Below are 23,518 nucleotides of genomic sequence, written 5' to 3'. Positions count from 1 at the left end.
GGTGGGATCAGTGGCAGTGGTGGGGGGTTGGGTTAGTTAGGAGGCAGTGCACTGTGTCAAATTCTGAATCATGTAGAGCAAAGCTGGAAATATTTGGCAAGTATAGTAAAGTTTATACTGTAGTAGGGGATTCTACACTGACCACCAATGTAATGGGGAATTCTCAATGACCACCGATGTGAGGGGGGATTCACACTGACCACCAATGTGAGGCTGCCCCTTTTGCCCTGCCTAACTGACTGTACCATGGAATTGAACTGGACCATGACTAGAGATGTAAAATCTCTGGAAATGTTGAAGCCATGGGTAAAAAATACTTTTTTTTTCTCCTATTATTTTTCCAGAAAAGAAAATGGTAATTTTGGACAAATTTAAAAAGAAAAATTCAGTGTGGAGTAGTTTTACAAATTGAAAGCCATTTTGTTAGACTTGGAAGGTTAAATGCAGCGTATATAAAAGTAGTATAGTTTAAATAAAAGTACAGCTTATTCAGTAAATAAACTAAACTTGCTTTTTAAAATTGTAATTTTTATTACAAATAGCATAACAAGGACTGTATATGTTTAGAACGTTACAACTATAAATGAGGATAGGTAACCACCCCCCTGTCCCTCATAATAATTGTAGCACCCTCTAGTGTGTGCTACTAGTAGTGGCAGTATAAGAAAAACATAGCTGGCTCTAGGTTAGACCTGAGTCGTTTAATCTGGGTTAGGGTTACTAGAGGCCAGGGCTGGATGACTCATCCTGGCAGCTCTCTTGTGCCTCCCCCTGTTTCTGGGACATTGGAGAATGTTCTAGAATTAGTGGGTGGCTGCAGCACAATAAATATTCAAGCTGCCTGACTCTCCCAGCCTTCAATGTTCTGGAAGTCTCTACAATGCAGGGGAAAGCAATGAAACTTGCAGCCTGCGAGATCCAGGACAGCCCCGAAAAATCAATAGCTGCTCCAATGATTACAGAGGAGCAAAAAAACAAAACAAATATATCTATCATTCTGGCAACCTACCTACGAGGGTGCTACATTTGGATAGAAAAGTCCCTATGAAGATCCAAAAACAGGCATGCAGTATGATTTCCTCAATGCCTGTTAACCAGCTGTCAATCATGGTCTAAAAAATTAGTTCCAGCTTGGATCGCTTTTTAGAAGTTGGTCAAGTCTGACACCTGTGTAAAAGAGGCCATATGGAACGAAGAGCACATGGATGACCACATTATTGTGCTGCTGCTCCCTTGTTGTCTAGTCCAATGTTTCTCAACTCCAGTCCTCAAGGTGCCCCAACAGGTCATGTTTTCAGGATTTCCCTCAGATGAAACAGCTGTGGTAATTACTAAGGCAGTAAAACTGATCAAATTACCTGTGCAAAATAATGGAAAGCCTGAAAACATGACCTGTTGGGGCGCCTTGAGGACTGGAGTTGAGAAATACTGGTAGTCAATGGGTATGGGGGGGTTCAAGACCAAGCTGTGCTTTTTAACAGCACTGAAGGTCAAAGGTACCTAAAATCTCAAGATTATCTAAATAGAGTTGTAACCCTTTTACATCAATTTCAACTGTCCTAGATTTACTGGGACAGTCCCACAACTCTTTCCTCTATCCCTATGATGCTGTGTCCTGGGTTGTCTCCCGAGATCACAGCATTACCCTTATGTAGCGCTCACCCCCACAGTGGCCACTGCTTTGCCTCAGGTTCTTTTCCCAAATAAGTACAACAGCAACCAGACACACAGCAACATCCACTTTTCTGGTTCAATGAATAGTCTAGGGCAGTGATGGCGAACCTTGGCACCCCAGATGTTTTGGAACTACATTTCCCATGATGCTCATGCACTCTGCAGTGTAGGTGAGCATCATGGGAAATGTAGTTCCAAAACATCTGGGGTGCCAAGGTTCGCCATCACTGGTCTAGGGGTTGCCTTTTTCAAATTTATTGCTGAATAACATGGTTAGGGTGTAGGGAGCTGTGAGATACTCCAGGAGAGCAGCACAGCAATCATAGGACACTCTCACCTCTGGACATCCTCCCCCCATGTATTGGTTGGAACCACATAAATATTCAGGCTGCTTATTTGACTCTCCCAACCCACTATATTCTGGAATCCTCCAGAAAGCAGGGGGAAGCAATCAAACCTGCAGCCTGTAGAGCCCAGAACAGCCCAAAGCAATCACAAACTGTTCAACTGATTACAGGAGAGCCACAAAAACTAAATTTACCTAACTAGCAACCTATCTAGGATGGTGCTACACTTATTTAAGTTACTGAGCATGCTCAGTAATTCAGAAAATTGTATTATCTTAAGAGAGTGGGCACCTCCCCCATAATCAGGGGTGGAACTGCTCAGAAAGTTGGCGTGATCTGGGCAGAATCACCCAGAAAATAGGCATGTTCTGTGTGGTACCAAAAGATAGGTGTATCAAGTGTTGACAGTCGGCAGAGCTGACAGTGTCTCTGGGACTGGGATAAAGATGTTATTAAGTTATACTTTTAGCCGATTTATATATATTTCATAAATATGTACTGTATTTCAGCCATGCATTTAGCTGTTTGACTGGACTTCAACTTTAATATGTGCTACTTGTATGTCTTGTTTCTTTTTACATCTGTCTCTTACCCTGTATTAAAATAGACCTCCCAGACAGTAATTGGTTGGGAATAATTCACCAGCGAGTGCTTCAGCTAATTAACTCAATGAGTATAATTGATGGATTGTGCAGACATCTGAGTATACCGCTGACGTCAGGCTACATAACAAAATGCTTGAACATTGTGTCCCTGGTTCCTCTTGTGTATACACGCACAGACACTTTATCCATTCATGGCTGAATCTCTCTGTACACTGGGTTCATTCATTCTGGATGCCTACTAAGGCGTAATGTTTTGAATATCGTAGCAGGATAAAAGGATGGTCAGGACAATAAAAGATTTCCCAGGTTTGATGTTCGTAGCTACAGTTGTAACTTGCAATTGGTACTGTTTAGATCTAAACAGGCAAGGTAAGATAGGCCTGATAAGGTAAGATTTATAAAAAGTAATACATTTGTGAAGAAACCAAATTTTGAGATCTTCGTGCCTTAATAATCATACACACGTGGAAGAATTCAACATCAACATCAACATTTTTCCTGACCATCACTCTTCATTAGGGATGAGCCGAATACCCCCCCTGGTTTGGTTCGCACCTGAACTTTAGAACAGGCAAAAAATCTGTGCGAACAGCGTTAAAGTCTATGGGACACGAACATGAAAAATCAAATTTTCAATTTTAAAGGCTTATATGCAAGTTATTGCCATAAAAAGTGTTTGGGGACCTGGGTCCTGCCCCAGAGGACATGTATCAATGCAAAAAAAAGCTTTAAAAACGGCCGTTTTTTCGGGAGCAGTGATTTTAATAATGCTTAAAGTGAAACAATAAAATGAAATACTCCGATAAAAATCGTGCCTGGGGGGTGTCCTTAGTCTTCCTGTAAAGTAGCGCATATTTCCCATATTTATAACAGTACCACAGCAAAATGAAATTTCTAAGGGCCCATTCACACTGGGGCGGGGTGGCGGCGTCAGCGGTAAAGCGCCGCTATTGTAAGCGGCACTTTACCGTCGGTATTCGGCCGCTAGCGGGCCTGTTTCACCAAAACCACTGCAAAGCGCCTCTGCAGAGGCGCTTTGCCGGCGGTATAGCCGCGCCATCCCATTGATTTCAATGGGCAGGAGCGGTGAAGGAGCGGTATATACTCCGCTCCTTCACTGCTCCGAAGATGCTGCTAGCAGGACTTTTTTTCCCGTCCTCCCAGCGCACCGCTCCAGTTGGAAAGCCCTCGGGGCTTTCACACTGGAATCAAAGCAGCGGCACTTTCGGGTCGGTTTGCAGGCGCTATTATTAGCGCAATACCGCCTGCAAACCGCCCCAGTGTGAAAGGACCCTAAAGGAAAAAATGTCATTTAAAACTGCTCAGGCCGCAGGAAAAGGAGAGGGGACGAGGGAGTGCCCCCCCTCCTGAACCGCACCAGGCCACATTCCCTCAACATAGGGAGGGTGTTTTGGGGCCCCCCTCAAAACACCTTGTCCCCATGTTGATGGGGACAAGGGCCTCTTCCCCACAACCCTTGCCCGGTGGTTGTGGGGGTCTGCAGGCAGGGTGGCTTATTGGAATCTTGAAGCCCTCTTTAACAAGGGGACCACCAGATCCCGCCCCCCCATGTGAATGGGTATGGGGTACATTGTGTAAGTAAGCACTTGGTATAAGTGTGAAACGCATCAGCTGTCTTTCTGTACCACTCTGCTTTGGTGTCATGTATACTTTGTGATCCTGGTTCACAAATAAAGGCATAAGAAACTTCCATCGGTGTGCGGCTGTCCAGAATTTCTCCGTCTATCTTCATGTACATTGTACCCCTACAGATTCACCAAAAAAGTGTCAACAAAGTAAAAATGACAGTAGACAGTTTGGGACAATTCCTTTATTAAAAAAAAAAAAATGTCCCGCGATGTTCATTTTTCTTCTATTATAGCGCCAACGGACCAAGAAAAAAAAAAGAAAAAACTCAACCTCCATGGGAGGTGTCCTGCGACTGCAGGCCTTTTGCGATGACAGCTCTTATATAGCTGAGGTCGAGGCCACCCGGTGATGTAAGGGGTTGACCCGCCCCCTTCTGATGTCATGTGACATCACGTAATGTCAGAGGGGGTGGGGTCACCCGTTTACATCCCTGGGTGGCCCCGCCCTCAGCTATTTAACAGCTGTCAATGTATATAGCCTGCAGTCAGCGGGAGCCTCCCTTCAAAGCGGAGTTTTTCAGTTTTTTGTTTGTTTTTTTCTCGGTCCGCTGACGCTGTGATCGAAGATGGATGGACATCGCGGGACATTTTTTTTTTTTTTAATAAAGGAATTGTCCCGAACTGTGTACTGTCATTTTTACTTTTTTGACACTTTTTTGGGTGAATGAGTAGAGGTACAATGTACCTGATACCCATTCACATAGGAGGGGTGGGATCTGGGGGCCTCCTTGTTAAAGGGGGCTTCCAGATTATGTTAAGCCCCCCACCTGCAGACCCCCACAACCACCGGGCAAGGGTTGTGGGGAAGAGGCCCTTGTCCCCATCAACATGGGGACAAGGTGTTTTGGGGGGGACCCCAGAACACCCTCCCAATTTTGAGGGCATGTGGCCTGGTATGGTTCAGGGGGTGGCACTCTCTAGCCCCCCTCTTCCTGCGGCCTGCCAGGTTGCATGCTCAGATAAGGGTCTGATAAGATAAGAGTCTGGTATGGACCCCCATGCCATTTTTTTTTACTTTTTGGCATGGGGTTCCCCTTAATATCCATACCAGGCCTGCGGGGTCTGGTATGGATTTTAGGGGGAACCCCTACACCATTTTTTTTAATTTTGGCACAGGGTTCCCCCTAATATTCATACCAGACCCAAAGGGCCTGGTAATGGACTGGGGCGGGGACCCATGTCGTATTTTTCAATGATTTTTATCTATATTGCAGTTTTAAATTACATTTTTTTCCTTTACAAATGTCATTTTGCTGCTCTCATTCATAAAACTATGTACGCCCGCTATGTAAGCAGCCTAACAGTGTGGGATGTGGACTCAGCCCCCTGAGTCATGATTGGCCAAAGGCACCCTGCCTTTGGCCAATCATGGCTCTCACAGCAGAGCGCGCTGTGATTGACCAAAGCATGCAGGTCAGGTGCATGCTTTGGCCAATCAGCAGCCGTCAATGCACTGCGATCTCGCAGTGCATTGACGGTTTTGTTGTTCATTATGGGACGTTCCGCGGGTGCTCAAATTTCCTGCAAATGCCCCATAATGTTCTATAAACGGCGAACTGGTGAATAGTCAAACTTACGTTTGACAGGAACATTGGGCTCATCGGGCTCATCCCTACTCTTCATCAACATCTCATATGTGCCAGTAGGGATGGGCCCGATGTTCGGCTGAATACTGAACATTATGGGGCGTTCGCGGCAAATTCGCAGAACGCCCCATAATCCACTGCGAGATCGCAATGTATTGGCGTCTGATGATTGGCCAAAGCATGCACCTGACCGGCAGCAGGTGGCCCCGTCCTTGCCTATATAACAGCTGTCACAGCCGAAAAACAACAGTTGGCGGGACGCCTCCCGTGGAGGCGGATAATTTTAGTTTTTTTTTCTATTTTCCGGGTCCGACAGGCGGCGTGATTGATGATGGATGTACATCGTGGGACACTTTTTTTTCTTTTTTAATAAAGGAATTGTTAAAGGGGGCTTCCAGATTTCGATAAGCCCCCCACCTGCAAACCCGCACAACCAATGGCCAGGGTTGCAGGGACGTGGCCCTTGTCCCCATCAACATGGGGACAAGGTGCTTTGGATGGGAACCCAAAGCACCTTCCCCATGTTGAGTGCAAGTGACCTGGTATGGTTCGGGGGGGGTGCTCGCTCGTTCCCCCCCTATCCTGGCCTGCCAGGCTACTTTAGGGGTCTGATATGGATTTTGGGGGGACCCCACGCCTTGTAAAAAACAGCTTAACAGCTTATACTCACTGATCACCGGCTGCAGCGATCCGCTCTCTCAACTCACTGACAACTTCCGTGTGAGGAGAAGAGAGCTGATCGCCTAGCAACCGACTCTCTATTTATTTCACATGATGGCTGTGATTTGACACAGCCGTCATGTGATCAGGAGGGCCAATCACAGAGCCCTCCTGCCGATCTGAGATGAGTGTCCCAGGAGATTGCAGAGAGGTAGGGGGGAGTGGTGAACTTCCTTCCGACGCTGCTGAGCCCTGGGAGGAAGTGGGAGCTGGGTGCTTCTAAAAAAGAGGGTATCCGCCCCCTCCCCCCCCAAAAAAATGAAAAACTGACACGCCAAATGTGGCATGTCAGGGGGTCACCATCACTTAAAGCGAAAGTTCCATTTTTGGGTGGAACTCTGCTTTAAGTGGTTAAGGGGAAGCGGTCCAGTATGACTTGAAAATACTAAAGTCAGAAGTTTAAGAAAAGGCATACCTTGAGCTGTCCCTGAAGTGTCAGACCACCACCTTGTCCTCAACATGCTATATTTTTTTTGGTGCTTGTCATCCATTACTGACAAACACTACATTGTTTGTATTTGCCGGGTCATTCTATAAAAGTCATTTTTTCAAACCAGGCATAACCACCCACAACGGGGAGATTCTACTGAGCGGGGACACAGACAGCAATAAAACTTTACAGCAGTTCTACTCTATCCAAACTTGGCATAGGCCAAGAAACCGTCTCAGGAGAAATGTAGATGGCAAACCCAACATGCATTTTTTTCTGAAGAACCTAATATTCCATTAATTTTCCTACATAGACCATTCTGATAAACCTGCACCTTGAAGGACTTCTCATGTTCCCCTATGTACTCATTGAAACTCTAAGGCTAGCAAAGGTAATTTTTTCCATCCCAATATATCTCTGTGCCCAATGGGCAGTGTGGAGGTGCCTTGTAAACTCCTGTGGGTTTCATTATGGATTCTTACCATCATAATATATATGAACAATATGTAGCACCCTCTAGGTAGGTAGGTGATAGAGGTAGGAATTTTGCTGGCAGTCAGGCCTGTTTGTTTTGTTTCCATTCTGGGCTGGGAGTGGCTCAGGGTAGCAGCTGGTAACTCACAGGTCGCATCACAAAGACCTCCCTCTTCTTTCCAGAAGATTCTGGAAAGAGAGGAGGGAAGGAGTGATGGAGCTGCCTGGGGCATTCTGAGAAGCCTTGACCAATCCCCAATCTGGATTGGCAGGGGCAGGTCTCCTTAAATACCCAGGGTCAGCCCAGCTGGGGAGTAGTTGTCAGGTGGAAGAGCTGGAGTGAGAGAGTGTGGAAGCTGTCTGGGCCTTTGAGGGAGCTCCCCAGTCTGGGGGGGGTGACCTTGGGCCTGGGCTTTTCGAGAACACATGAAAAGGTCCTGGACTGGAGGCACAAGAGAGGGCAAAGAGAGGACAGCAGGGGAGTGAACTGCTGAGAGACTCCAGGGAGGACACCTGGTCTCAGCCAAGAGAGCTGGTGAGTGAGGCACCATCGGGAGGACTGGGGAGGCACGCCTGAGAGTACTGGGAGCATGCAGTCTGAGATGGGCGCAGAACCAGGAGAGTGGTCTGTGGTGAAAGGGGCAGTGGAGAGAGGCAGCTGCAGCCAGGAGGGCTTACTGGGATCAGTAGCCGCGTGTAGGACAGCTAACACCAGAGAATTTTTAATTTTCTACACTATAGGGGGCTCCCGGTCCCTGCCTGCAAAGGGCAATTGCTAAAGGCCTGGCTGAGCCATTGTCAGGCCTAATCACTTTTAGCTAGCTGTGCCTGAAGATTAGAGAGGAAGCGATGTGCTGAAGGAGATAGACCTGAAGATTAGAGAGGAAGCGATGTGCTGGAGGAGAGATAGAGTGTATATACTGGAGTGTATATAGTCGTCCCAAGCTACTTTTGTCAATTCTGTTGGGCATCCCATATTGCCCTTACCCCATCCAAGTTCAATCCCCTCAATAAAACAAAAAAACAAAGTTCTCTGACTGTTCTATGTCTCTGAGTTTTTGAGAAGTGAATGCTGGGCTGGGCAAGGTGATGGGTGAACCACAATATTCAGCAGCTCCTACGGGGGTACCGCTACATAAATATGTATGAACAAATCAGTGAATTAACCACATTTGTAGTTTCACAATGAATACAAACTATGCAATACCTATGTCTGTGACAGATCGTTTGTGGGACCTTCATTACAAACTTTTAATTGAACATTCACCACTTGGGTGAATTTCTATGATATTACTAATATATCTGTAATGCCGTGTACACATGGGCGGACTTTCCGACGGACTTTCAACGGACTTTTGACGGACTTTCGAACGAATGTGATGACGTACGACCGGACTAAAATAAGGAAGTTGATATCCAGTAGCCAATAGCTGCCCTAGCGTCGGTTTTCGTCCGTCGGACTAGCATACAGACGAGCGGATTTTTCGACTGGACTCGAGTCCGTCTGAAAGACTTGAAACATGTTCCAAATCTAAAGTCCGTCTGATTTTCGACCGAAAAAGTCCGCTGCAGGTCCGATGAAGCCCACACACGGTCGGATTGTCCGATGGATTCGTCCCGTTGGACCAGTCCGGTCGAAACGTCCGCCCGTGTGTACACGGCATAAGAGGCCATGAGCCTTTAATAATATAGATAGCATAGATTTTTTTTAATTTTTAGGATTTCTGACTGTAAGTGAAGGTTATGATTTTCAAATATTATACCTGAAGACAACTATCCATCTACACTTAGTCATTGTGCTCTTTTTTTTTTTTTAGATCATTGTTTAAATAGCCTAATTCAGTTTGGCCTGTTGTCTTCTCCTGTGGAGTCGGCCAGGTTTTTTTTTTCCAGGACATGCTGGTACTCACTACCAGCACCTGCTGTACTGGTACCAGCACTGGTCCTGTAGGTGGAGCTACTAAGCATCCTATTGGTACCTTAGAATCTCCTGCATGAACACAAGAAAGTCAGGACTTGCTGACCAGTGAGTCTGACCAGCTCCTTCCCCATTGTGAGACTCAACAGTCCATGAGCACCCTGTTCCCCAGCTATTCAGCCACCCAGCTCTACAAACCACAGCCTCTCAATGGTGATCTTGATGACCATAAAATGGAAGCCCAGCATACTGCATGAACCTAGGGATGGGTGAGTACCTTGCACCTATTCTCCGGCAAAAAAAAAAGTTGTAGGGGTCAGTATGGGTAGACTTGTGCTAATTTTGGCCCCTTGAGAAAAGTTTTTATAGGCCTTCGGGTATCCATGTAGATATTTTTTATTTCAATTTTATTTTATTGAGAGGAGCAAGGTGACAATTGTAGTTAGCATAGAAAATATCATTAACAAAAGTAAGTAAGGACAATAAAACATGTGTAGAGGGCAGTTACAAAAAATATTATTGGATCATGTTCAATATGGGTATCAAAAAAAAAAGTGTCCCCACAGTGGAGGCACATGCATTCTGATGGATAGGTGAGAGCAGGTGGACTGAAGGGGAGCCACCCCTTCTTAAAGGTACAGGGGCACACTGAACACCCAGCATATAGCACAATGGCTGCAAAGGTGTCAGTGCATTGCCTGACCAAAAAAACACAACAGTGACACAAAAAAGACGCCACTTGCTCCCATCTATAGCTGGCTTTAGCAGTAAGAAGCATTGGAAGGCTAACAACATAACAACAGGTACAAACAAGGCCAAGGATAAATCCAAGGAAAAAATCAAGCTTAACTTACCGACCAGCTTACCGTCCACCTGCTCTCAATTATCCATCATAATGCATGTGCCTCCACTGTGGGGACACTTATAAGTTAGTGTTAGGTACCACAGGGTCTGCTCGGAGAACCTGGGCAAGCCTCCTATGATCTTCTTTTCGCCATGTTCCAAAGCTAGATACATGTACAGCCGGTGGGAAGGCCAGAGTCCCAAATAAGGGAATCATAGGCCCCGAAAGATTGGATATGTTCCCGCTAGATAACAAGCGATTCCAAATTTGGATCGTTTGACGAGTAAGGTCACAGAGGGGGTACGGACCCCTACGATGTGCGGGTATGGTCCATGGAAGAGGTGAGAGTTCAGTGGGGTTCATATGACTGTCCAAGTGAACCCAGAGCTTAGTCATAGAGTTGTGGAACCAGTCTAGTATGCGAGTGAGTATCGCTGCCTTGTGGTACAGAGAAGCATCTGGGGCTCCAGCTCCACCTCTAGCTTTTGGAATAGATAGTGTTCCGTATCGAATTCTGGGATGAGCTGCATTCCAAATGAATTTAGAAAACAGGTGGTGCAATTTCCGGAAATAGGAATTAGGTATGTGTATAGGAATTGTCTTGAATAGGTACAAAAACTGGGGGAGAACATCGATTTTCAAGGTGTTCACCCTACCAAGCCATGAGATTGGATGCATATGTAGATAGATCGGCTTGGGTTCTAAGGAGTAAGGGAGTAAAATTCCTGGAAAAGAGCCGGGATGCATCTGCTGGTATCTGAATACCGGCAGGGATAGAGGTGGGACCCATTTTAAAAGAAAAGGCAGTCGAAAGTCTTTGTAGGTCCGACTTTGGTAGAGATATTGATATTGAGGATTTCCGAATTACTGCAGTTCACTTTGAAATTACTGACTGCCCCAAATTTCTGGAATTCCTGCAGCGGGCAAGGACGAGTGTGGGTGTGTCACAAATAGGAGCAGATCATCTGCGAATATAGCAAGTTTGGTATGGGTTATTCCTTGCACAGAGGAATTGTTTCGTAGAGCAATAGCTAAATGTTCCATAGTGAGAACATATAGTAGGGGGGACAGAGGGCACCAGACAGAGAGCCGTTCAATCTAATCCTAGCAGATGGAGAGGAGTAGAGGGACATTATCCTTGAGATCATGTGAGCTTCCAATCATATTTGTTGCAAAGACATTAGAAGGAATTGCCAATCCACCCGGTCAAATGCTTTCTCTGCATCGAACGTTAAAAGGCATAAAGGAATATCGTGGGTTTGGGCATAGTCGGCTAAAAGAAAGGTTTTCCCTTGCTTCACGGCCACTCACAAATCCCACTTGATCTAAGTGGATCAAACTGGGCAACATCGGTTGTAATCTGTTGGCCAAAACTTTTCAAATCAACGCTTCAAATCAACCCCGATCAGAGATATTGGCCTATAATTTGCGCATAAAGTCGGGTCCTTCTCCGATTTTGGGATAAGAGATATATGAGTTTTGAGTGTTTGTGGAGGGAACACAGAGCTAAGAGTTCAGAGTTGAACACTTTAGTGAGGAAGGGAATAAGAAACTTAGGAGTAAAGCTGGCCGGCCCTGGTCTCTTGCTGGTTGATGTACCTGCAATGGCTCTCGCAACCTCATCTTCTTTAAGAGGCGTTTCAAATTAGTTAATGGCTTCTTCATCCAATGTGGGGAGCACAGTTTCCATGACATAAGAGAACTTGTCCTCGGGAGTAGGAGGGGAACCTGGCGACTGAGCCGCGGGTATATTTTACAGGGGTTGGTAAAAATCCCTGAACGCCTGCGCTATCTTAAACAGTGAGGAGATTCTCCATGCGGTCCCTGGATATGGGAGATTATTATTATTATACAGGATTTATATAGCGCCAACAGTTTACGCAGCGCTTTACAATATAAAAGGGAGACAATACAATTATAATACAATAAGATACAGGAGGATTAAGAGGGCCCTGCTCAGAAGAGATTACAATCTAATAGAGATGAAAGGACACTTTCGGGTGTAGAGAGCGTGCCAGTGATCTGCCACATTTGTCTTGGAATTTATATTGGTGGAATGCGAGCTTGTTCGCAAATGTACGCACAGAGGTCTCGTACAGTCCCCTGAGTTGTGATTGGGCGTTGGAAACCTCTGTGAGCATTTCTATTGTTGGGGAGCGCTTATGCTCAGTTTACAAGTTTCTGAGCTTTTGAATTGCAGCCACTATAGTGGCCGAGCGTTCCCTTTTTAGGCGAGTTCCTAATTTAATAAAGGTTCCACATAACACTGCCTTTAGTGCCTCCCATTGGATGGGAAATGACGTGGTATCCTATGCGTAGTCCCCAAAAAAGTTAGAGATTGTTAGAGATTGTCTCTGATATACATGTAACACATTCCGAATTTGCCAGCAAGGAGTCGTTCAAATGCCATGTCCACTCCTTCACTGATGTGGAGGGGAGTGAGAACGTCAAGTATATAGGGGAGTGGTCTGACCAGATCATAGAGTCTATTCCGCACTCAGGAGACCAATTCAGACTGCTGTGATCACTCAAGAGAGTAAATGCGACTATAGGTCTAATATACCTGAGAGAAGTGCGTGTAGTCAGGAAACTTGGGACACAGTACCCTCCAAACGTCTACAAGATGCAAGTCGTAAAGTGCGCGTTTTAAAGCCCTCAATTTGGGGAATAAAATACATGATCGTGAGGTGGAGGTGTCCAGTAGTGGCTCCAGAGGGGTATTAAAATCTCCACCCAGGATGAGCTTACCCTCCCTGAACTCAGAAAGAATCTTCAGATACTGCAAATATGATGGTACTTGGTTGACATTTGTTAGGTAAATGTTAGCTACCCTAAATGTAACACCCCGCAGCGAGAATTTCACAAAAACATATCTTCCCTGAGGGTCTGAGAGATGATCGTGCAATTCAATGGGGAGTGTTTTGTAAAAAGAAATAGATACTCCCTTAGTTTTCTGGGACGGATTGGTACTATGGAACCATCTGTTGAAATATCTGTTGGAACAGCAAGGAGTGAAGGCAGATTGAAAGTGCGTCTCCTGTAGGAGGAGTACATTAACCTGCCTCCTATGCATTTGTTAGAGGATTTGTCCTTGCTTAGAGAGTACATTGAGTCCATTTACATTGTATGAACACAGTTTTAGTCGAGGGTGAGATATCACCTTATGGGCCATGGTGGAGCAAAAAGAAGAAAAGAAAAATAGAAAAACCAAGGAAAAGAGGGGGGAGGGGGGAGAAACAGAAGAGGGAAATGTGAGTAAGGGGAGGGAGTTGAAAGAAGAAGAGAGGTGGAAGAAGACTGGACAGAGAGGACACTTGGGAAAGGTGTCTCAAAAAAGACGGTGTCCGCAGTAGCGAGACACTACGTGAAATATTACGTGTTAGGCACAAATCGTGCCAAACCTATTTAGGGAGATATGTCAGAGTCAGGAGGTCTGAGTTGTGATCCTGACAACATAGCAGGCAGTTCTATGGTACATAGTCAGTGAGGCCCGGGACTGAGAGGAGATGAAAAAACCCCAGGACAGGCAGAAAGGCAGGGTACGGGGGGCTCCAAGTCAGTCAGCAGGTCCACCGACCCGAGGTACCGGAAAGACACATTGGCTATGGGGACTACTCCAGGGATTTAATGGTGGGTTTCATTCAGCCCGGGTCGCCTCCTAATTAAGAGACTCAGAAGATATCGCAGGATTAGATGACAGGGAAAGGTTTGTAGAGGAAATGATGCTCAAAGAGTATTCATTTCGGCCTCAGTATAGCCAATGCGTGGGAAAGTATATGGGTAGGGCCAGGATGGTCAGGTGTCAAATGAAGCCCTCCAAGCATTAATAAAGAGCAGCAGTATTGTTAGTATCTTATCTATATCTCTGTTAGGTGCTTCGGTCTTAGTAGAGGTAATAGAAGAGCCCTAATCTCAGCATACATCTATACAGTCCCTGTGAACTAAATGGTATGATCAGCATGAGTTTATAGGAGGGAGGCATATAAAATAAACAGTACCAAGGCAAACCTGACCAAGGTCCAGCTTACAAATTGCAGATTGAAAAATGCAAACCCACTGTGAAACAATAAACAGAAAGAAAAAGAACCAGTGTTGGGCTCACGTGGGGGAGCCAAATCAGTCTTCCGGTGATATTGGTCGCCTTGTGCTAGGGCCAGAAGAAGTGGATCCAGATCTCTGGCATCTGCAATGTTGTGGGAGAGGGCCCGGCAGTCTTTGACTGTCCTCTGGAGGGTCTAGCCAGTTCGGAATGCTGATAGGGTGTTGTGCAAGGAAGATGAAGAAGACAGGAAGTTGATCTGGATCCGACAAAACAAATTTGTAATTGTCATCTCGGGTCACTTTGACACTGAAAGGATGGCCCCAGGTGTAAGTAGCTCCAGCGTGACAGATCAGATCCAACAGCGAACCGACCACCCGTCTCATGTATAATGTGTTTCAGGATAGAGGTGTATTGTAGATCCATCTAAATCCACAGGGCCCAAACGGCAGGCCTTACACATAATCTCTTCCTTCAGGGTGTAGTAATGGACCCGGCATAGAACATCGAGAGGGCGGTCATTGCGGTCTCCCCCCATGCCTCCCACTCTATGTACTCTGTCCAGTTTAATAGGGGATGTAACTTTCCTGCCCAAGATCTGGTTGAGGATGGCGATGACAGTGGGTTTTAGATCAGTGCCTCAGGTTGCCTCTGGAGCTCCTTGCAGCCAAATGTTGTTTCTGTGGCTCCTGTTTTCACTGTCCTCTATGCGGAGCTGGTGCTGTCGCAAGCGGGAGAGATGTGCCGTAGATGCAGATTCAAGGGCCACTATACAAGCCATATGATCATCCTGGGTAGTAACCAGAGCAGACACCGCGGTCTCCGTTGCTGAGACCGGTGCTGAACATGAGGGGTGGGACAGCGTAAAATCCCAAGGCTAACACAAAAGCCAACCAGGTAACAGGAGCTTCATACGGGACAAGCTGGAACCCAACCTGAACGATACCCCTTCAAGAGGGATTAGGCCATCTTAACAGCAGCCTGCAAAAAGCTTGCGGCCAAAAAAGGCACCCGCAGATGGCAACCCATCCACTTCGTAGAACTTGTGAAAAATGCGCCACGAATGCCTGAAGACAGAAGGCCCAAGATGCACTAGGTGCCCGAGAAGAATGCGCGTAACAGGGAAAGCAGGAACCCGATTCCTGACAGAATAGCCCAGAGTCATCATCTGTCTGATCCATCCAGAAGAAGGTCGCAGAAGAAGGACAGGCTTTCTTGGCCACAGACAGGCTTTCTTGGTCTGTCCGTGAGTACAGAGAGCCTGACCTCCAAAAGACTCCAAAAGGCAGATAAGGAAAATTCCTTGGTATGTGTTGCCAGAGACACAAGAAAGGAAACACAATGTTCTTGTTCAAATGGAAACCCAGGAACGGAAGGATAGAAGAGGGTAAAGCACTGCCTAAACCTGGGTAAGGTGAACGAGAAGAAAACGCCACCCTTTTCGACACCCTGTGAGCAGACGTGAAAGCCACCAAGAGGCCACCTTCCGAGACAGAGTAAGCAGTGGAATCTCCCCATATTTTGAGAGAGGGAGAGAGAGAGCGGCTCCTGGAGAACCGAAAACACCAAGTTCAGATCCCACGGCAGTAGGAAAAAAACATACCGGTGGAAACAGACGTCTAACCCCTTGAATAAGGGTACGCACCAGGGAGCACGAGAGCAGGGGATGCTGAAGATGACCACCCAGGCTGACAGCTGGCCCTCGATAAGAAAAGGAGATACCCCCCAAAGTAACTGGGACTTTAACAGCAACAAAATACAAAAATACAATATATTTTATTGAAACAAAATGTACATATATACACAATATAAATTTTCAAACCAATAAATTTAATAACAATGATGATGAATTCCCACGGAGGTCCAGACAGCCCAACGCGTTTCAGGACACAACGTCAGGGGCAATAGTCGGGAAGGAATCATACCAAAAGGATCATCATGGAAGTTCACTGCTGGACAGAAGGCGGCAATTGCATCACAGACATACACCACTGATGTCACAAGGACATCGTTGTACCGGGTGGGTCACCAGACATCCACACAGGTCCCACAAAGGAGCTAACAAAGGATAACGCACAGATGAATCTACCCCTCAGTATTCCTAGCGGCTCTCCACAATATGGAATCTTAATATAATCCACAGTGGGGATAAAGCAGCCACAGCCAGGGGCATACATACAGCTGTCTCACTTACGGCTTATTAGTTTTACAGGAAGAAATGGATCTTTGGTGTATTATTAAAGTGTGGAGTCCCTCCGTTAGAATCCTACAGCGTCAGCTGCATGCAACCGCCATTCATAACAGTGACCTGGCCCTCGATGGTACTCGAGGCGTATTCCTGCTAAACCCCCCCGTAAATGGGGGTCGGAATTGGAGCCACCTAGAAAGAACAACGATGAATGCCCGGTGCTTCACACCAGGATATATGCGCTCTCCACACCCGTAGGTCGGAATTGCCGCAGCTGGCTCAACAAAGCCAGGCTGTTAAAACCAGTGACTCTAAGGCAGGATGGAAGAATGGCCCTGGGACCATAGATCCTTTCTGAGAGGCAGTCGACAAGGAACGCCGGCGACCAGGCGTACCCAGACCGCCTGGACCCATCTGAGGATAATAGAATGAACACCCGCAGCCGTGATCCTGCGTAAAAGCCACAACAGAAGCTGGAGAGGAGGAAAGGCATAAGGAAACGTCACCGGGCCCATGGGCTGCCAGAGCAACCCATGACCTTACCAGAAACCTTGGTACCGTCCAGTTGAACCAGGACACCAAGAGAACTACCTCATGAGTGTCCCAGCGGGAACAAACCCAGAAACACAGCCCGGTGAAGGGCCCATCCGTGGTCCAACCCTCACCAACTGAGGTATCCGCCTGTCAGCATTCCACTCCTGGAATGCATACACCGGAAAAGGGCCAGGCGAAACGTTCTGCCCACCGGGGAATACTGGCAACAGCCAGGGCCACCATTAGGCAGAAAAAAACTGAATACCTAGAGCATGGAGGGGGTTATATACTGACGGAGGACATCCCATGGGCGTAGCAGTGGGTTTTTTTTGTTCTGCCTAGTCCTACTCCTGCGGAGATGATATAACCCTACCGTTCTGAGTAAAGAAGGCTGTGTCTGTCAATGAACGAATGAGTAAGAATGTTTTGAGTGGACCTCCATTTGAAGGCTAGGCCATTGTATTTTTTGCTTTATGTTTTATGTACTTTGTAGTCCTTATACATCAGAGCTCAGGCTGGGGGAGAGACAGCATAATGAGCCAATTTTCATTCTATTCTTTCACTGCTGACCAAACTTTGGCACTCAGAGTGACCTGCAACCAAAACATTTTTAGAACGTGATACTACTAGTTCAGGAGTTGGACTTTTAACATTGTGTAGGAGAAGGCAACAGAAAGAATATAACCAACTACAGCTGATGAACAAACATTGGAGTGTTGGCCATGTTGCAATTAATCTCATAATCCCAAGGGCTATGCTGCAATGATTTGACTTGAACATACCTCCTGTTAAAAGGGGTCATTGTTTTGCTTCAAGCAACTGCAAATGAGTCAGTATGTAAAGTCTGGACTAATTAAAGTAGCTCATAATAACTGTTTGAACTATAATGAAGAGTTCTTAGTCATCTGTGTGCACAACGTTATTACCATGTAAAATGCATATAAAGTTTTATTAAATAGAAATACTGGTTACCTTGGTATTAGTCACGTGTGTGTTACAGAATAAACTCGTGTTGACTAGTGATGCTGTATTTCCTGATTGGTGAGGCGGGTAAGTAAAAATAGTGTCCAGATAACAGAAACATTTGGTAACAATTATTTTGTGGCTTGAAGGACCGCTAGGGGAACTGTGTGAGGAGTAGGGATGAGCCGAACATCCCTCGGTTCGGTTCACACCAGAACCTGCGAACGGACCGAAAATTTGCACGAACGTTAGAACCCCATTGACGTCTATGGGACTCGAATGTTCGAAATCAAAAGTGCTCATTTTAAAGGCTAATTTTCATGGTATTGTCCTAAAAAGGGTTTCGGGACCCGGGTCCTGCCCCAGGGGACATGTATCAATGCAAAAAAAACTTTTAAAAACGGCCGTTTTGTCGGGAGCAGTGATTTTAACCACTTCACTACCCGGCCATTGTCAAATGATGTCCACAGATGGGATCTCCCATCCTGGGTGGACGTCATATGACAGCCTGGGCTTCTCGGCTGTCTAGGGGGCGCGCGCGGCCGCCGCGTTGCTCGGGACCCGGTACATGTGCCCGGCGGCCGCGATGTCCGCCGGGCACCCACGATTGCCCGATAACCGAGCCGGACCGTGGATCTGTGTGTGTAAACACACAGATCCACGTCCTGTCAGTTGAGAGGAGACCGATCTGTGTTCCCAGTACAGAGGAACACTGATCGATCTACTCCCCTTGTACGTCCCCGCCCCCTACAGTTATAATCACTCCCCTAGGAAACATTTAACCCCTCGTGTCCCCCTAGTGGTTAACCCCTTCCCTGCCTGTCACATTTATACAGTAATCAATGCAATTTTATAGCATTGATCGCTGTATAAATGTGAATGGTCCCAAAAATGTGTCAAAAGTGTCCGATGTGTCCGCCATAATGTCGCAGTCACGAAAAAAAAAACGCCATCGCCGCTATTACTAGTAAAAAAAATAAATAAATATTTTTTTTTTTAAAAATGCCATAAATCTATCCCGTATTTTGTAGACGCTATAATTTTTGCGAAAACCAATCAATATACGCTTATTGTGATTTTTTTAATCAAAAATATGTAGAAGAATACGTATCGGCCGAAACTGAGGAAAAAAATTGTTTTTAAAAAAAAAAATTGGGATATTTATTATAGCAAAAAGTAAAAAATATTGTGTTTTTTTCAAAATTGTCGCTCTTCTTTTGTTTATAGCGCAAAAAATAAAAACCGCAGAGGTGATCAAATACCACCAAAAGAAAGCTCTATTTGTGGGAAAAAAGGACGTCAATTTTGTTTGGGTACAACGTCGCAGGACCGCGCAATTGTCAATTAAATTGCGACAGCGCTGAAAACTAAAAATTGGTCTGGGAAGGAAGGGGGTGAAAATGCCCTGTATTGAACCGGTTAATGATGCTTAAAGTAAAAAAAAAGAAGTGAAATATTCCTTTAAATATCGTACCTGGGGGGTGTCTATAGTATGCCTGTAAAGTGGCGTGTGTTTCCCGTGCTTAGAACAGTCCCTGCACAAAATTACATTTTTAAAGGAAAAAAAGTCATTTAAAACTGCTTGCGGCTTTAATGTAATGTCGGGTCCTGGCAATATGGATGAAAATCAGTGAGACAAACGGCATGGGTACCCCCAAGTCCATTACCAGGCCCTTTGGGTCTTGTATGGATATTAAGGGGAACCCCGCACCCAAATTAAAAAAGGAAAGGTGTGGGGCCTCCAGGCCCTATATACTCTGAACAGCATTATACAGGCAGTGCAAACAAGACTGGGACTGTAGGTTTGTTGTTAAGTAGAATCTGTTTGTAATTTTGAACTGGTACTTTTTCAAAGTGTAGCTCCAGCCAAAAAAATCAGTTTTTTTAGCTTTTTGGAAAACATAGGGAATGGTTATCACCCCTGTGACATTTGATTTGCTGTATGTGCTCCTCTTCAGAAGATTTCACCTCACTTTTTGTCTCAATGACAACTGTTTTTTGAAAATGTGGGGTTTTTAGTGAAACAAGGATTGGTGATAAAGCATCAGTGTAAAGGAGAAAAGTTTTTCCCATATTAACTCTTACAGGAGAGAATTTCCCTTCCTATGGAGTAGATTTCATCTCACTTCCTGTTGTCTCCGTTTGTAAGTTGGATGTTTGAAAGTAGGGGCCTACCCTATATACTCAGCAGAAATTTGGGCCTTAGGTGTTGTTGTGGCCACAACACTGTAAGTCCTCACAGGGCCCTGCTGTGAAATATTAGATCAAGAATTGTAATTACATGCCCCTGTTGAACGGGGCAGAAAAATTGGGCCTTTGGTGATGGTGGTGGTGGTGCTGGTGCCACAACACTTTAAGTCCTCACAGTTACTCTTGGTGGGCGCAGAAATGGGCCCTGTTGTGAAATATTAGATCAAGAATTGTAATTACATGCCCCTGTTGAACAGGGCCAGAAAAATTGGGCCTTTGGTGGTGGTGCTGGTGGCACAACACTGTAAGTCCTCACAGTTACACTTGGTGGGCGCAGAAACGGGCCCTGCTGTGAAATATTAGATCAAGAATTCTAATTACATGTCCCTGTTAAGGAGGGGCTGAAAAATTGGGCCTTAGGCACTGGTGCTGTTGCCACAACACTGCAACCCCTCACAGATACTCTAGTGGGAATGCAGGAACGAGCCCTGCTGCAAAGTATTGCATCAAAAATTGTAATTAAACGCCCCTGTTAAACAGGGGCTGAAAAATTGGGGCTTAGGCACTGGTGCTGTTGCCACAACACTTCAACCCCTCATGGATACTCTAGTTGGAATGCAGGAACGAGCCCTGCTGCAAAGTATTGCATCAAAAATTGTAATTACACGCCCCTGTTAAACAGGGGCTGAAAAATTGGGCCTTAGGCACTGGTGCTGTTGCCACAACACTGCAGCCCCTCACAGATACTCTAGTTGGAACGCAGGAACGAGCCCTGCTGCAAAGTATTGCATCAAAAATTGTAATTACACACCCCTGTTAAACAGGGGCTGAAAAATTGGGCCTTATGTACTGGTGCTGTTGCCACAACACTGCAACCCCTCACGGATACTCTAGTTGGAACGCAGGAACAAGCCCTGCTGCAAAGTATTGCATCAAAAATTGTAATTACACGCCCCTGTTAAACAGGGGCTGAAAAATTGGGCCTTAGGCACTGGTGCTGTTGCCACAACACTGCAACCCCTCACAGATACTCTAGTTGGAATGCAGGAACGAGCTCTGCTGCAAAGTATTGCATCAAAAATTGTAATTACACGCCCCTGTTAAACAGAGGCTGAAAAATTGGGCCTTAGGTACTGGTGCTGTTGCCACAACACTGCAACCCCTCACAGATACTCTAGTTGGAACGCAGGAATGAGCCCTGCTGCAAAGTATTGCATCAAAAATTGTAATTACACGCCCCTGTTAAACAGGGGCTGAAAAAATTGGGCCTTAGGCACTGGTGCTGTTGCCACAACACTGCAACCCCTCACAGATACTCTAGTTGGAACGCAGGAACGAGCCCTGCTGCATAGTATTGCATCAAAAATTGTAATTACACACCCCTGTTAAACAGGGGCTGAAAAATTGGGCCTTAGACACTGGTGCTGTTTCCACAACACTGCAACCCCTCACAGATACTCTAGTTGGAACGCAGGAATTAGCCCTGCTGCAAAGTATTGCATCAAAAATTGTAATTACATGCCCCTGTTAAACAGGGGCTTAAAAATTGGGCCTTAGGCACTGGCGGCGGCGCCCAGAACCAAAATTGTCCTTACAAGCTATCAGCATGATCATTGAGGAGGATGAGGAGAATTACTCAGCATAACAGGATAGTCACCCAGCATCAGCATAGGCAGTCTTTGAAGGGATCTGACATTTCAAAAAAAATTATTCGGTTACATCAGCATCAGGTGCTTGGTATCTGGTGGTGATCCAAGACTGATTCATTGAAGGTCATGAAGGTCAGTTGATCGACCGAGTTGGTGGACAGACGCACCCTGTGATCGGTTACAAAGCCTCCAGCAGCACTGAATGTGCATTCCGAAAGAACGCTGGATGCAGGACAGGCCAGTAGCTCAATTGCATACTGTGCAAGCTCTGGCCAGTGATCCATCCACAAGACCCAGTAACCCAGAGGATTTTTGGTAGGAAAGGTGTCCAAGTCAGATCTTGCCCCTGGGTATTCTTGCACCATGTAAAACAAACACTGGCGATGGTTGCTGGAACTGATCATACCTTGGGGCTGCGGACTAAAAAATTGTCTGAACGCATCGGTCAGACGGCCACCTTCTCCACCGCTCCTTCTTTGACTGACCGAAGCCTCAGCAACACGTTGTCCAGAAACAGGAGTTTGTAACCTCCCAGTCTCTGGGAATGCATTGCACAGACCTTTCTGCAAGGCCTCCCGAAGATGTTTCATCCTCTGCTCCCTCTGCGACGGCAAGATAAGGTCCGCAACCTTACCCTTGTAACGTGGATCAAGGAGGGTTGTCAGCCAGTATTGGTCCTTCTCCTTGATACCATGAATACGAGGATCCTTACGCAGGCTTTGCAGGATCAGGGAGGCCATGCAGCATAGGTTTGCTGAGGCATTCAGTCCGGAGTCCTCTGGGTCACTAAGGATGACATGATCTGCAGCCACCTCCTCCCAGCCACGTACAAGTCCATGTGTTTCTTGGGACTCTAAATGATCCCTTAAAGACTGCTGCTGATGCTGAGTGCCAGGCTCCACCTCCATACTGACACAATCCTCCTCCTCCTCCTCCTGTGTGATCAGCGGGCACGCAGGAACACTGTCTGGATAAAGGGGGCCTTGAGAGCTAAGGAAGTCCTCCTCTTCCTGCCTCTGTTCTGCCTCAACTGCCCTGTCCATTATTCTACTCAGCGTGTGCTCCAACAGGTGGACAAGGGGGACAGTGTCACTGATGCATGCACTGTCACTGTTCACCATCCTCGTGGCCTCCTCAAATGGTGACAGGACGGTGCATGCATTCCTGATCATGGCCCACTGGTGTGGGGAAAAAAAAACAAGCTCCCTTGACCCTGTCCTGGTGCCATAGTCGCACAGGTACTCATTGAGTGCCAATGCAAATTGTGGACAAGGAAAGATTACCCCTGCGCTTGTGAGGGTCTGCTTGGGTTTGAGAAAAGTAGTATTGTGAACTGTAGCAAAGCTAAAAGAGATGGTGTTGCATGTCCCGCTGCCCAGAAATTGACCCCAGGGTGGTCAGGTAAGGCTATATGGAGAGTGATGGATGAAGGGCGCGTGATCAATTGCTCACATCAAAACGTATAAAATGTATTCATATGAAAATAGAAGCAAATAAAAGCAAATAAAAGCAATTGAATAATACCAATACTACGTATCATGCAAACAGGTAACAAAATATAAAAAACATGGAAATTTAAAAATTAAAAATGGGTTAAAAGTGTCATAAGCCCATGTTGAGGCGGGTGAACACCCGCCTCAACATGGGCTTATGATACTTTTAACCCATTTTTATTTTTTAAATTTCCATGTTTTTTATATTTTGTTAC

This window comes from Aquarana catesbeiana, linkage group LG13 (genome assembly GCF_042186555.1).
Source record: "Aquarana catesbeiana isolate 2022-GZ linkage group LG13, ASM4218655v1, whole genome shotgun sequence".
Lineage (NCBI taxonomy): Eukaryota > Metazoa > Chordata > Amphibia > Anura > Ranidae > Aquarana > Aquarana catesbeiana.
This window is presented reverse-complemented; position numbering follows the sequence as displayed.